The sequence below is a fragment of the Phyllostomus hastatus genome, unplaced genomic scaffold, assembly GCF_019186645.2.
Source record: "Phyllostomus hastatus isolate PE091 unplaced genomic scaffold, TTU_PhHast_1.1 phas_contig_551, whole genome shotgun sequence".
In the NCBI taxonomy this organism is placed as follows: domain Eukaryota; kingdom Metazoa; phylum Chordata; class Mammalia; order Chiroptera; family Phyllostomidae; genus Phyllostomus; species Phyllostomus hastatus.
The window spans coordinates 6,958,411-6,974,951 of NW_025333909.1; the positions used below are offsets into that span (position 1 = coordinate 6,958,411).

General features: G+C 35.3%; 1 pseudogene; it reads right to left on the reverse strand.

Annotated features, from left to right (window-relative positions):
- Positions 1-13,172: 13,172 nt before the first annotated feature.
- LOC123824273 lies at positions 13,173-14,307 on the reverse strand (annotated as a pseudogene).
- Between the last annotated feature and the right edge of the window lie 2,234 nt (positions 14,308-16,541).

Here is a 16,541-nt window from a genome sequence, read left to right on the forward strand (position 1 = left end):
CATGAAGTGAAATGAAGGAAAATGCACAGGGAACTGGGACTCAAATCAATGGAGTAAACCAGAAGGAAGAAAGAAACAACCAAACAGAAAAGAATAAAAAAACGAGAATTCAAAAAAATGAGGAGAGGCTTAGGAACCTCCAGGACATCTTTAAACATTCCAACATCTGAATTATAGGGGTACCAGAAGGAGAAGAGGAAGAACAACAAGTGGTAAAGTTATTTGAACAAATAATAAAGGAGAACATCCCCATTCTGGCAAAGGAAATAGACCTCCAGGAAGTCCAGGAAGCTCGGAGAGTCCCAAAGAAGTTGGGCCCAAGGAGGAACACACCAAGGCACATCATAATTACATTAGCCAAGATTAAAATGAAGGAGAGAATCCTAGAAGCAGCAAGAGATAAGGAGACAGTTACCTACAAAGGAGTCCCATCAGGCTGTCAGCTGGTTTCTCAAAAGAAATCTTGCAGGCAAGAAGGGGCTGGAAAGAAGTATTCCAAGTCATGAAAGGTAAGGACCTACATCCCAGATTGCTCTATCCAGCAAAGCTTTCATTTAGAATGGAAGGGCAGATGAAGTGCTTCTCAGATAAGGTCAAGTTAAAGGAGTTCATCATCACCCAGCCATTATTACATGAAATGTTAAAGGGACTTATCTAAGAAAAAGGAGAAAAAAACATGTACAGTAAAATAACAGCAAACTCACAATTATTAACAACCACACCTAAAACAAAAAGAAAAACAAACTAAGCAAACAAGTAGAACAGGAACAGAAGCACAGAAATGGAGATCATATGGAGGGTTAGCAACAGGGGAGTGGGAGGAAGAGAGAGGGGGAAAGGTACAGAAAATAAGAGGCATAGATGGTAGGTAGAAAATAGACAGGGGGAGGGCAAGAATAGTATGGGAAATGGAGAAGCTAAAGAACTTATAAGTCTGACACAGGGACATGAACTAGAGGGGTAATGTGAGTGGGAGGGGGTGTGCAGGGTGGAGGGGAGTGAAGGGGAAAATAGGACAACTGTAATAGCATAATCAATAAACTATATTAAAAAAAGATAAAAAATAAAAATTACAAAAGATAAAAAAAGAAAATTATTGGCCCATATCCCAGATGAACATAGATGCAAAAATCCTCAACAAAACATTAGCAAACTGCATCCAGAAATATATTAAAAAGATCATACACCATGATCAAATGAGATTTGTTTCTGAGATGTAAGGTTGGTACAATATTAGCAAATCAATTAATGCAATATAAATCATATAAGCAGAATGAAGAATAAAAATCATATCATATCAATAGATGCAGAAAAACTATTTGATAAAATTCAGCAGCAGAGTGAAAAGAGGGGAAACATCTCAACATAATAAAGCCCAAATATATACAAACTCATAGCAAAATCATACTTAATGGGGAAATACTAAAAATATTTCCCTTAAGACTGGGAACAATAAGGGATGTCCACTTTCACCACTCCTATTCAACATAGTACAGGAATAGCCACACTGAGCAAAAATGAAGTAATAAAAAGCATCCAAATTGGAAAGAAAGGAATAAAACTGTCATTATTTGCAGATGATATGATACTCTTTATAGAAAACCCTAAAGATTCCACAAAAAACCCACTAAAACTAAGTAAAATCATTAAGCAGCAGGATACAAAATAAATATTCAGAAATCACTTGCATTTTATACACCAATAATAAACTATTGAAAAGAGAAACTAAGGAAATGATCCCATTTACAAGTGTATGAAGAAAAACTACCTAGGAATAAATTTAAGCAAAAAAGTAAAAGACCTGTACTCAGAAAATTATAAGACACTGAAAAAAGAAATTGAAGAAGGTATAAATAAATGGAAGTGTATATCATGCTCATGGATAGGGAGAATTAACATTATTATAATGCCCATAGTACCCAAAATAATCTATAGCTTCAGTGCAATTCCTATAAAATACCAATGGCATATTTCACAAAAGTAGAAAAACTATTTCAAAAATTTATATGGAACCACAAAAGACCCAGAATAGCCTCAGCAATGTCAAGAAAGTAAAACCACATTTAAGGATTCATGCTTCCTGATATCAAACTATATTATAAGGCTATAGTAATCAGAACAGCATGGTACTAGCATAAAAACAGATATATTGATCAATGGAACACCATAGACAATTCAGTAATAAATCCACTTCTATATGGTCAATTAGTATTTGACAAAGGAGGGAAAAACATACAATGAGGTAAAGATAGTCTATTCAATAAATAATGACAGGCAAATTGGAAAGAGGCATGCAAAAAATAAACCTAGACCACCTTGTTGCATCATATACTAGAACACAAAATGAATTCATGATTTAAATGTAAGACTCAAGACTATAAAACTTCTAGAAGGAAACATAGGCAGTGAAATCTTAGACATTTCTCTTAGAAATATTTTTTTCTGATATATGTCTTTGGGCAAGGAAAACAATAGAAAAAATAAACAGATGTGACTACATCAAACTAAAAAATTTTGTCACAGCAAAGGAAACCACCAACAAAATGAAAAGACAACCAACTGAATGGGAGACCATATTCAATGACATATCTGGTAAGGTGTTAAAATCCAAATTTTATAAAGAACTTATAAAAGTAAACACCAAAAAACCACACAATTCATTTAAAAAATAGGCAAAGGAACTGAGGAAACACTTCTTCAAGAAAGGACATACAGGTGGCCAATAGACATATGAAAAGATTCTCTATGTCACTAATCATCATAGAAATATAATTAAAATCAAAATGAGATGTCATGTCACACCATCAGAATGGCCATCATCAATAAAGCAACAACAAATGTTCATGATGTGGGGAAGGAACTCAGACTGGTGCAGCCACTGTGGAAAACAGTAAGGAGTTTCCTCGAAAAATTAAAAATGGAACTGCCTTATGGCCCAGTGATTCTACTTCTGGGCATATATTCAAAGAAACACAAAACACCACTTCAAAAAGATACATGCATCCCTATGTTCCCTGCAGTGCTATTTACAATAGTCAAGCTATGGAGGCAACCCAGTTGCCCATAAATAGATGAATGTATAAAAATCTGTGGCACATTTATACAATGTAATATTACTCAGCCATAAAAAGAATGAAATCTTACCATTTCAACATCATGGATGGACCTAGAGGTTATTTAGCTAAGTGAAATCAGCCAGTCAGAGACAAAGACCATATGATTTTACTTACATGTGAAATCTAAAGAACAAAGAAACAAACAAACAAAACAGAAACAGACTCATAGATACAGAGAACAAACTGAGGGTTTACAGAGGGGAGAGTGGTTGGAGGTCTGGGTAATAGGTTGAAGGGATTAAGAACTACAGATTGGTACAGCATAGGCTATGTAGTTTATAATATTGTAATAACTATATATGGTGTCAGATGTGTACTGGAAATATAAGGGGAAACACTTTGTAAAGTGTATGATTATCTAACCACTACACGGTATACCTGAAACTAATACCACATAATATTAAATATAAACGGTAATTAAAAAATAAATATTAAGAAAAAGAATTTTTTAGAACTTACTGTGGAACTTGATTGTAACAAAGTACAGCTGAATGTCGTGACACTCAAGCAGCTCAGATTCTTCTGGATAATGACCATTATGCTGTGGGCAATTGAAAGAAAGCAGTGTTAGAATATTTGTCTTTCAGACAGCTATAAAATAATCTGAAGCATTAACTTTCTGCTTTGCTGGTCCATCTGAAGTTAAAAAATAAGTGTGGGAAGATCAAAGGCCAAGACTCAATAGTCTACAATTCCCCAGAATTGCACTCAGAGGAGTGCAGGATCAGTTTGATATTGGAAGACACAGGCACACCTATGTTGGAAGTAAATCTGGTAGTGTAATCAATGCCTTGAAGACTGTTGAGGTTAAGAATACAGTGTTCCTGTTTGATGAGGTTGACAAACTCAGAAAAAAAAAAGGCTATAGGTTGATCTAGCAGCAGCTCTGCATTCAGGTATTAGATCCTGATCAAAACCATAACTTCACACATTATTGCATAAATGTGGGTTTTGACCTTTTACAAGCTCTTCATATAGCTACTGCCAATTTCATTGCTATTATTCTACATGTCTTGGTGGACAAAATGAAATCACTCAGGTGCCAGGGTATGCATAAGAGAAGATAGATTGTTGACAAGCATTTGATTCCAAAACACTTCAATCAGCATCGGTTGATCCCTCAGCAGATTCAGGTTTCTCAGTTTATTACTCTTGACATCATCACCAGGTATACTGGAGAGGTAGGGTTTCCTTCTCTGGAAAGTAAGTTTGGGGCCATTTTCCAAGCTTTTTCTTACTTGGCCCTCCACCTGAAATGCAATTTTGTTTAATTTTCATGCACTGAAATATATACTCAGTCCCAGATTAATGAAATGAGCATTTTAATCAACCAGGAGTGGCAATAGCATAGGCTTGGACCCCTTTAGGTAGAGAAATCATGATTTTGCAGGCAAGTGGAATGGATGTTGAAGGTCATTTAACTTTGGCCAGCTACGGGAGGTCAAGAAGTCATCTTTCCATCTTACTATTAACTGGCCCCACAGCAACGCAAAGAAATACTATCTGACTAAACCTTCTGGAAGTTTAGATCTTGTTAATGACATAGACATCTCTGTTCTTCCCAGCTAGACCTGTTACAGAAGATGGACCATGTGCTGGACTTATCATAGTCATAGGTCTTGCCTCACATTTAGTGGGTAGTTGGTGCATTCTGATGTAGCATTGACTGGATAAATCACACAGTGAGGCCTTGTTCTTCCAGTGGGTAGAAGTAAATAAAAAGTGTTGGGAGTACACAGACTAGAAGTAAAGTGAATAATTATTCCTCAAAACAATTGTAAAAACAAAGAAATCCCTGGCAACATATGACACAATTAAAGTTTTGTCACAGCAAGCTGTGGATGAAGAAAAGGCAACTTTTGATGGTGACTTCGCTGTCAAGACCAGAGCTGATCTCTTAACATTGCATAGTGTAGGCCCAAATCTCAACTATTAAGAATGTTAAGTTATAAAGTGCAAAAAAAGGTACTGACAAGCTTGATTTTATTCACATTAATCAAGGTAAGCAAAATGTTCCTAATTTGTGAATATAATCACCAGAGTAATGAGGCTCATTCAAATAGTGGTATTTATTACACAAATATTAATTTGATATATTGGTACAAATTGAAAAGAAAATCTCAATTATCCAGCCAACTTTTTGAGTTTTGTATTTTGTAAAAGTTTAAGACTAATTAAATTATTATGCAAGTAAAAATTATATAGGTTTCAGCCCTGGCTGGTATGGCTCAGTGGATTGAACACTGGCCTGCAAACCAAAGGGTCACCAGTTCTATTCCCAGCCAGGGCACATGTCTGGGTTGCAGGGCCAGGTCCCCAGTAAGGGGTATGCCAGAGGTAACTACATATTGATGTTTCTCTGCTTCTCTTTCTCCCTCTCTTCCTTTCTGTCTAAAAACAAACAAACAAACAAACAGATAAATACATAAATAAAAATTTAAAAATATATATAGGTTTCAAGTGTATAATTCCATGATTGATTATATTATACAAATAAAATAAAAAATAAAGCAATATAACCATACCAATAAATGCAGAAAAAGCATTTGATAAGGTATAAAATCCACTTATGATTAAAATATTCAATAAAATGTGTATAAAAGGAAAGAACCCCAACATAAAAGCCATACAAGACAAACTCTAGTCGATATCATACTCAATGGTGAATAGCTGCAAGCTTTTCCTGTAATATAAGGAGCAAGACAAAGATGTCCACTCTCACCAATATTATTCAGCATAGTACTGGAAATCCCAGCCACAGTGATCAGATAAGAAGAAGAAATAAAAGGCATCAAAATTGGAAATAAAGAAGTAAAGTCACTTTTGCAGATGGCATGATTCTTTTTATAGACAGCCCTAAACACTCCTCCAAAAAACTATTAGAAATAATAAACAAATATAGTAAAGTTTCAGGCTGCAAAATTCATGCACAAAAATCTATTACACTCCTATGTACAAACAACACAATTTCAGAAAAAAATTATTTTATTTTTTTAAAGATTTTATTTATTTATTTTTAGAGAGTGAAGGGAGGGAGACAGAGAGAGAGAGAGAAACATCACTGTGTGGTTGCTGGGGGCCATGGCCTGCAACTCAGGCATGTGCCTTGGCTAGGAATTGAACCTGCAACACTTTGGTTCGCAGCCCACGTTCAATCCACTGAGCTAAGCCAGCCAGGCCAAAAATTTTTTTAAAACCCACTTTTTTACAGTTGGAACCAAAAGAGTAAAACCTCTAGGAATAAATTTAACAAAGAGTCTGAAGGACCTATAAAATGAAAACTACAAAGCATTATTTAAAATAACACAAAGAAATGGGAAGATATTTCATGTTTATGTATTGTAAGAACCAACAGTTAAAAAATCCATATTACCCAAAGCAATATACAAGTGTAATGGAATCCCCATAGAAATTTTAATGGCATTTTTTAAAGAAATAAAACAAAAATCATTAGATTTGTATGGAAACACAAAAGACTCTGTATAGCAAAAGCAGTCTTAAGAAAAAAAGAACAAAGCTATAGGTATCACACCCTGCCTTCAAATACACCATAAAGCAACAATAATCAAAACAGCAAGGTATTGCCAGAAAACAGACACACAAACCAATGGACCAGAATTGAGAGGCCAGAGATAAAACCACAAGTGTATGGGCAAATAATTTGACAAAGAAACCAAAACATACAATGAAGAAAAGAAAGCCTCTTCAATAAACGGTTCTGGGGAAATTGGAAAGTACACATGCAAATGGATGAAACTAGACTATTGTTTGTCCCCATATACAAAATTAATTCACAATGGATCAAATACATAAATATAAGACCTAAAACCATAAATTTCATAGAAGAGAAAACATAGGTACTCAACTTATGAACTTTGGTCTTAGAGAGAATTTATTAATTTGACACCAAAGGCAAGGGAATTAAAAGCAAAATTAAATGTATAGAAATATGTCATTTTTTGTGAAACTAAAAAGCTTTTGCAGAGAAAAAGAAAACATCAACAAAAAAGCCAACCAACCAAGTGATATAAGATGTTTGCAAACATCAGCTCAGACAAGGGGTTAATATCCACAATATTCAAAGAACTCATATGCAATTCAACACCAAAAATACAGTTAAAAAATGAGCAGAGGACCTGAACAGACACTTCTTCCAAGAAGACACACAAATGGCCAACAGATATATGTAAATATGGTCAATTTCACTCTCTGTTAGTGAAATACAAATCAAAGCTACAATGAGATACTACCTTAGAATAACTATTATCGACAAGACAGGTAATTACATGTGTTGGAGAGGCTGTGGAGGAAAAGGAACCCTCATTCACCGTTGCTGGGAATGAAAACTGGTACAGCCACTGTGGAAAACAGTCTGGCAGGTCCTCAAAAAATCAGGAGTAGAGGTAATATATGGCCCCATAATCTCTTACCTGGATAGCTAACCAAAATTTTTAAAAATATTTGTTCATAAAGATATATGCACCCTTATGTTTATGTTTGTTGCAGCATTATTCACAGTGGCCAAGACATGGAAACAACCAAAGTGTTTTTCTTTTTCTTTTCATATAAGGCATATATAGCCATTGGTTTCTTCCTTTACTCTCATTTGATTTTTTATTTATCTCATAAAAGATGTTTCTTCATCTCTGTTTGCCGTTTTTCATTCAACCACAAATTACCTTAAAAAATACATTCCAAGCTTCCACATATATGTAAGTGGGGGAGAAGATAGGCAAATATTACTATGAAAAAGAAGTTGAAAAAAAGAAAACATGATGACATATACATACAAATGGCCAGCTAATGCAAAAAGATAACCATAGAGTAGTTGAAATACAGCTATTTATTTGAAAGGCTGGCATGATTTCTTATACAATTTTCAGCATTTTAACCATGAGGTAGGTTTGCATAGTACAAACTGGTATGATTAAGTGGAAATTATGTGGTCAATTAGGGCTTTTAAATAATTCAGCAAAAGAAAAACATCCTCAGTTTTTTTCACATTTTTTATTGTTGTCCAAGTACAGTTGTCTCCATTTCCCTCTACCATTCCCTGCAACCCCAGCCATCCCAAAGTGTTTTTCAATAGATGTTTGGATAAAGAAGATGTGGTACATATATACAAAGGAATTCTACTCAGACATAAGAAAAGATGAAATACTGCCATTTGTGATAGTATGGATGGAGCCTTATAATATTATGCTAAGCAAAATAAGTCTGTCAGAAAAAGCTAAGAACCATATGATTTCACTCATATGTGAGATGTAAAACTGACAGCAACAAATAAACAAACAAGGAAAACAAACAAACAAAAACTCATAAAGACAGACAGTAGTATGGTGGTTACTAGAGGAAAGAAGGATGGGGTGTAATAATGGATAAAGAGGGCCAAAAAATGGTGACTATAATTTACTTTTTAAGAATGGCTGGATTGGTCCTGGCTGGTGTAGCTCAGTGGATTGAGCACAGGCCTGTGAACCAAAGCATCGCTGGTTTGATTCCCAGTCAGGGCACATGCCTGGGTTGCATGTCCCCAGTGGGGGACATGGACATGTGAGAGGCAACCACACATTGATGTTCTTTGCTTCTCTTCTCCCTCCCTTCTTTTTCGTCTAAAAATAAATAAATAAAATATTCAAAAAAGGATGGCTGGATTTAACAACCATAATACTGCTCACATTTTTGTTTCTTATGTTTTGGAAACACTTTTATTTTGAAATAATTTCTGATTTACAAAAATGTTTCAAAGATAGTATAGAGACATCTCATCTATTTTCACCTTTATTAACATCTTATAATAATATGGAATGGAGTATTTGTTAAAACTAAGAAACCAATATCTGCCCATTACTATTAACTTTACTCCAGGTGTCATTTGGACTTCAATAATTTTTCTGTGCCCTTTTTCTATTCTAGCATTCCATCCAGGATATCACATTGCATTTAATAATCATATCTCCTTAGTCTCCTTTGCTCTGTGATAATTTCTCATTTTTTCCTTGTTTTTTCTTATCTTGAGAGTTTTAAAGATTACTGGTCGGTTATTTGATAGCATGTAGCTTAATTTTGATTTTTTTTCTAATGTTTTCCTCTGGCTTAGATAGGGGTTATAGGTTTGGAAGGAGAATACCAGAGAGGTGAATTGGCCCTCTCATTATATTGTATCGGGGTTATATAGTATAAACATGGCATCATTGGTGATGTTGAGCTTGATCGCATGCTTAAGATGGTGTCTGACAGGTCTCTTCTCTGTGAAGTTTTTGTCAGCTCAGTCTGGTATAACAAAATACTATCGACTGAGAGGCTTAAACAACAGACATTTCTCAGAGCTCTGAAGTTTAGGAATTCAAAGATCAAAGTTCCAGAAGATTTTTCTCTTGATGAAAGCCCTCTTCCTGGCTTCTAGATGGCCGCTTACTTGCTGTATATTCTTATGAGCTCATTGTGCATGCACGAGTGGTATTTCTGTTTTCCTCTTTTTATAGGGGCATTAATGCTATTATACGGGTCCAACCCTCATGACCTCATCTAAATCTAAAACTTACTAAAGGATCCACCTCTAAATACTATCACATTGGAAGTTAGGACTTCAATATATATAAATTTTGGGAGAAAACAAATATCCAGGCCGTAATAGTTTATTATATTTCCTTTTATTTAATCTTATTTTGGAAGGGAGTCACTAAATTCAGCCTATAGCAAAGGAGTGAGAATAAACTTTACCTTTTTGAGGAAGGGAAATATCTATGCATATCATTTAGAATTCTGTAGGGAAGAAGTGTCTCTATTCCCCCACTTATTTATTTTTTCATTGCTTTTATGTTGATTCTTCCCTTACTAGACTTTGATAGATTTCACATACTGCACCTTATTACTTAGGGGGAAAACTTGGATTTCACTGTCATGGAGTGAACAATAATGCCTATGAGTTTTCTAAGTTTTATTATAGGGCAAGATGTAAATATAAAAAAACATTTCATCAAATACAAAATAACACAAATACAGTGATGGGTGTCATTTTTTTTATTGAATTGAAAGTCTCTAGTTGACTGAGTACACTTCATGAAGGAACTATTAAATACATTTTGAGCCTTATGAGACCTAGAGATTATTTCTTCTTTATATAATATGTCATTTAATGGGAACTTTATTTGTTATTTATTTGTTAACTTTATTTGCATCATCCAGAGAGAAATCTCCAGCATGAAACTTTGCAAACCACTTTTGACATGTTTGATCAGCCACAGCACTTTCTTCATACACTGCACAAGTCTTTTTTGTTTGTGTTTCAGTTATGTTTTACCTTTCTTGAAATAATAAAGCATAATATGCCAAAAATGTTGTGTATTTTCTTCTGTCTTCAGTATTAAAATGGCTGCACAAAATTTACCAATTTTGATAAGTTTTTTTAAAATGCACACTGATATAACAGCCGTCACAACACAATTTAACAAAGTTGTTTTGAATGACCTTAAAGACAACTAAGTGCTACTAGAACCATCTTACAGTAAAAACCAAATGAACTTTTTGGTCAACACAATATAAATTTGACTGGCCCACTGGGTACCAGATATTTGGTTCCATGTTATTCTGGGTTTGTCTGTGAGGGTGCTTTTGGATGAGGTTCACATTTGAATCAGTAGACTGAGTAAAGCAGATTGCCTTGAGTTGGGACAACTATCTATTCCTGCCTTCAGACTTGAATTGAAACATCAGGTCTTCCTGGGTTTCAAGCCTGCTGGCTTTCAGTCTGGAACTTATACCATTTACTCTTCTGGGATTAAAACTGCATCATCTGCTCTCCTGGGTCTCCAGCTTGATAACTGAAGATCTTGGGACATGTCAGCCTCAATGGTTCCATGAGTCAATTCTTTATAACAAATCTCTCATCTCTCTGTTTTTATATATACACATGCACACACTCTAAGATTAATGTTTCTCTGAAGAAACGTTAGTAATACACTTATCCTGTGTTTTTATTGCCATATTCCTTGGATCCTCCATTTCTTTAAATAGTCCTGGATCCTGTAATTAGAGAATTGTACCTAGAAGTCAATATATGAGCATTGGGTATTGTTCTTCCACTATTTTATTTGCATGAAATGTATATTTTGGCTAAGCATTCTAAAATTTTTGGAGCTATAAATTGCACTACTTTTTAAAAATTTTTTTCAGAGCTAAAAAATATTTTTCTATAAATCAGTTAATAAACCTGTATGCTGTCAGATGTATTCTATGTTTATCAGGGTGGCCACTTAGTAAGGTCTATAACCACTGAGTTATATACATGAAACTAATATAATATTGTAAGTTAACTGTAATTGAAAAAGTTAAAAGTTATATTAAAAAGAAATTGGTTGCATTTTTATACACCAATAATGAACTATCAGAAAGGGAAACTAAGAAAGCCATTCTATTTACATTTGAATCAAAAAGAAAATACCTAGGTGTAAATTTTACCAAGGAGATAAATACCTGTACTTATAAAATTATAAAACAATGAATAAAAATATTGAAGAAGATATAAATAAAGGGAAGCATATATTGTGCTCATGGATAGAAATAAATAACTTCATTAAACATTATTTTGGGTTTGTCTGTAATACTCAAAGAAATCTATACACTCAATTTAATTCTTATCAAGATATCAATATGTTTTTCATAGAACTAGAACAAGTAATTCAAAAGTTTATATGGAACCACACACAAAAAAATCCCCTGAATATCCACAAACATCTTGAGAAAGAGGGAGGTATCAGGCTACCTGTTATAAAACTACATTACAAGGTTACAGCAGTTAGAACAGCATGGAACTGGAATAAAAACAGACCCATATTAATAAATCACTGGGACAGAATGGAGAGCCCAGAAATAAACTCGAACCTATATAGTCCATTAATATATGACAACATATGCAAGAACATACAATGGGTAAGACAGCCTATTCAGTAAGTGCTTTGGAAAAAATTGGACAGATACATGCAGATGAATAAAACTAGTTCACCTTCTTACACCATATATCAATACAAGAATAAAATAAAAATGGATTAAAGACTTAAATGTAAGACTCAAAATCATCAAGTTCTTAGAAGAAAGCATAAGGAATAGAATCTCTGACATTTCTCTCAGCAGAATTTTTTTCTGATATATCTCCTCTGGCAAGGAAAACAAAAGAACAAATTAACAAGTGGTACTACATCAAAATGAAACATTTTTTACACAACCAAGGAAACCATCAACAAAACAAAATGACAGCCTACTAAATGAGGGAAAATATTTGCAAATAATACATTCTATAAAGGGTTAATATCTAAAATTTATTCAAAATAGTCACAGAGATGTAAGTTATAGCATGAGACTATATAAATAGTTTGAATACATATATATTGAATAATATCATGATAAATGAGTGAGGCCAGGTGGGTAATTGAAGCAGTGCTGGGACAACTTTATAAAGTACATGCTTTTCTAATCAGTGCTGCACATATGAAACTAATACAGAATAATATTAAATATGAGTTGTAATTGAAAAATAAAAGAATATTACAACTAATAAAAGAGGTCTACAAATCTGCTTGGTACAAGATTGATATGCAAAAATCAATTGTATTTCCATACACTAACTATGAACAGTTGAAAATGAAATAAAGACCTAAAAAATTAAAAACATCCCATGTTTATGGATTGTTAGAGCTAATATTGATAAAGATAACAATTCAACACTCCCTCAAATAGATCTAAAGATGTAACACAACACAATCCCTATCAGAATCCAAGCTAATGTCATGTAGAAATTGATAAACTGCACTTAAAATTCATATGGAATTGTAAAGGACCCATGATAACCAAAACAATCTTGATTTTTAAAAAGTTGAAAGATTTAAACTTCAAAACTTACTAGAAAACAATGGTGATCAAACCAGTGTGGTACTTGGTAAGCATAAACATATAGCTTATGGAATGAAATTGAAAGATCATATATACGCTTCTTTTTTTCTTCGATGAACTTTTTATTGGCTTCCTGCCCTGCCGTGGGGTGCCCCAATTCTGCTGCCTTTAATGCATCAAACCTTTGGTATCCTTGACCTCAGACACCACTTTGCCATCCACAAACCTGTGGGTCATGGTCTTTTGGATGGTTTGTAAGGAGGGGCTCTCCTCCTGATCGTCAACAAGATTGAAGTCCTCCCCTTCTTCCAGTAGGCTGTAGTAGGTGGCAATCTCAGCCTCCAGCTTGACCTTGATGTTTAGCATACTCTAGGAACTGGCGCTGCCCCTCCCACGGTCTGGGCCAGCTCTAATTCCAGGTGCAGCAGCATCTCGTTGAGGTGTTCCATCTGCATGGCATAGCGCACCTCCACCTCCATCAGGATGTTTTCCAAACTGCCCTTCAGATTCCTCATTGAGTCCAGGTCGATCTCCGACTGGACTGTACGTCTCAGCTCCGTAATTGTCCTCTCAGCGGTGCTTATCTCAGCAGTCTGCAAGGTGACCACATGGTGTTTTCCTCAGTTTGATGGGACCAGTACTTGTCTAGGTCCTCTCAGTTCTCCCGAGCCAGCTCATCTTACTGGGCCTGGAAGTCTACCATGATTTTGCCGAGGTCCTGAGATTTGGGGGCATCTGACTCCATGGTCAATCCAGAATTGGCAATCTGGTTTTGTAGACCATTTACTTCTTCCTCATGGTTCTTCTTCATGAAGAGCAGCTCCTCCTTGAGAGCCTTGATCTCTGTCTCCAGCTGCAGTTGAGAGGTATTGGTGTCATCAATGACCTTTCTGAGCCCATTGATGTCATTTTCCACAAACTGGCACATTGCTGGCCCCATCTCATACTTGACTCTGAAGTCCTCAGCAGCAAGACAGGCATTGTCAATATGCAGAACGATGTGGGCATTGTCCACAGAATAATCTCTGATTATCAGCCTCCAGGCTTCTCACCCTCTCCAGGTAGAAGGCCAGTCAGTCCTTCAGGCATTGCATGAGAGGAGAGTGAGAATCTCCTTCTCACTCTGGATGCCCCCTATGCCCACCAGATCCCCGCATCCCCAGCTGCCCCACACGCTGGTAGAATGGGACACCGAGATCCAGGAGCCCAAGCCCCCAGTGCCTGCATACATGCTGGCCAGACCTGGTAGCTGGGCTACTGCAGGGAGCCCAGGGTCTGGTAGCTTGTGGAGAACCTGGAGCATGTGCTGAAGCTCATGTTGTTCAGGGAGGAAGGTGAGAAGCTGATACTCAGGTTGAAGCTTCCCATATGTACACTTTTACATTTACAGTTCATTGCTTTTTAAAAGTATTGTTTATTGAGGTAAAATTCATATAACATAAAATTAATTATTTAAAAATGTGAAATTCAGTTACATTTACTACATTCACAATGAGGAAATGTACTTTTATCTAGTTCTAAAATATTGTTATCTCCTGAAAAAGAAATCCTGTGCTAAGCAAGTAGTCACTCTCTATTCTCTACCCCACCCCCAACCCCTGCCTACTAACAATGTGTTTTATGTCTCTATGGATTTACCTATTCTGGATATTTTATATAAATAAAAACATATATGTGACTTTCTGCGTTTGGCTTCTTTCACTTAATATGATATTTTTAACGTTTATCCATGTAGTAGTATATACAAATACCTCATTCCTTTTGTTGTCTGAGTAATACTAGTTGTATTTAAATATAAAATTTTATTTGTTCATTTATCCTTTCATGCACATAATGGTTGTTCCCATCTTTTGGTTATTGTGAGTAGTACTGCTATAACATTTATGTACAAATATTTTTTTGAAAACTTGACTTCAGTTCTTTTTTGTGGATATCTAGAAGCAGAATTTTGGTGTCATATGATCAATTCATGTTTAATTTTTTTAACTGCTAAACTGTTTTACATAGAAGCTGCATGATTTTACATCCCCTCCAACAATGGATGAGGATTCCAATTTCTTTACATAAATGACAACACTTTTTGGTTTTTGGTTTTTAAAAATTATATTTATCCTAGTGAATGTAATGTGGTACTTGCTTGTGATTTTAATTTGCATTTCCCTAATGATTAATGATGTTGAGGATCTTGTCATGTGCCATTTGTATGTTTCTTAGATAAATGTCAATTCAAATTTGTATAGCCATTTTTTAAATTTAATGTATATTGTACGTTTCCATTACCCTTTAGTCCCCTTATACCCCTCCCAGCAATCATCACACTGTTGTCCATGTACATGAGTCCTTTTTCCTTTTAGCTCAATCACTCCACCACTCACCTCCCTGCTCTCTAGCTGACATCCTGTTCTCCATCTATGAGTCCATCCACATGTTCCTTGTTAGTTCAGTTTGTTCATTAGATTCCACATATGAGTGAAATCATATGGTATTTGTCTTTCTCTGACTGATTCATTTCACTTAGCATAATGTTCTCCAGGTCCATCCATAATGTCATAATAAAAGGTAACACTTCCTTTTTTACAGCCAAGTAGTATTCCATTGTGTAGGCGGCTGTTAGTTGTTTTATCCACTCACCTACTGATGGACACTTAGGGTGCTTCCATATCTTGGTGATTGTAAATAACACTGTAATGAACATAGAGGTGCTTATGTTCTTTCAAATTAGTGTTTTGGATTCCTTTGGCTATATTCCCAGAAGTGGGATTGCTGGGTCAAAAGGCTTACTTTTAACTTAGATTATTTGTGTTTGATTGTTAACTTAAGATGTCTTTATATATTATGGATACTAGACTCATCAAATATATAATTTGTAATTATTTTCTCCCATTCTGTGGTTTGTCTTTTTGCTTTCTTTTTAAAAATATTTCACTTATTTATTTTTAGAGAGCAGGGAAGGGAGGAAAAAGGAGGGAAAGAAACATCAATGTGCTAGAAATACACAATTGGCTGCCTCCTTCACACCCCAAATTGGGGACCTGACCTGCAACCCAGGCATGTGCCCCAACCAGCAATTGAAACAGCAACATTATGGTTCTCAGGCTGGCACCCAATCCACTGAGCCACACCGGCCAGGGCTTTTTAAAAGATTTTAAAAGTTATTCTTATTTATTCTGTTATAGTTGTCCCAATTTTCCCCCATTGCTCTCCTCTACCCAACCTGCCCCCAGCTCCCACAATCATTCCCCACACTGTTGTCCATGTCCATGGGTCATTCAAATATTTTCTTTGACTAATCTCTTTCCCTTCTTTCCACCATTATTCCCCTCCCTCTTCTCCTCTGGCAGCTGTCAGTCTGTCCCAGGTTTCCATGTTTCTGGTTCTGTTTTGCTCATTAGTTTATTTTGTTCATTAGACTCCAGTTATAGGTGAGATTACATGGTATTTGTTTTTCACTTCTTGATAGTGTCCTTTGAGGCAAAGAAGATTTTAATTTGATGAGGTAAAATTTATTTTTTTATTATTGCTCATGCTTTTGGTATC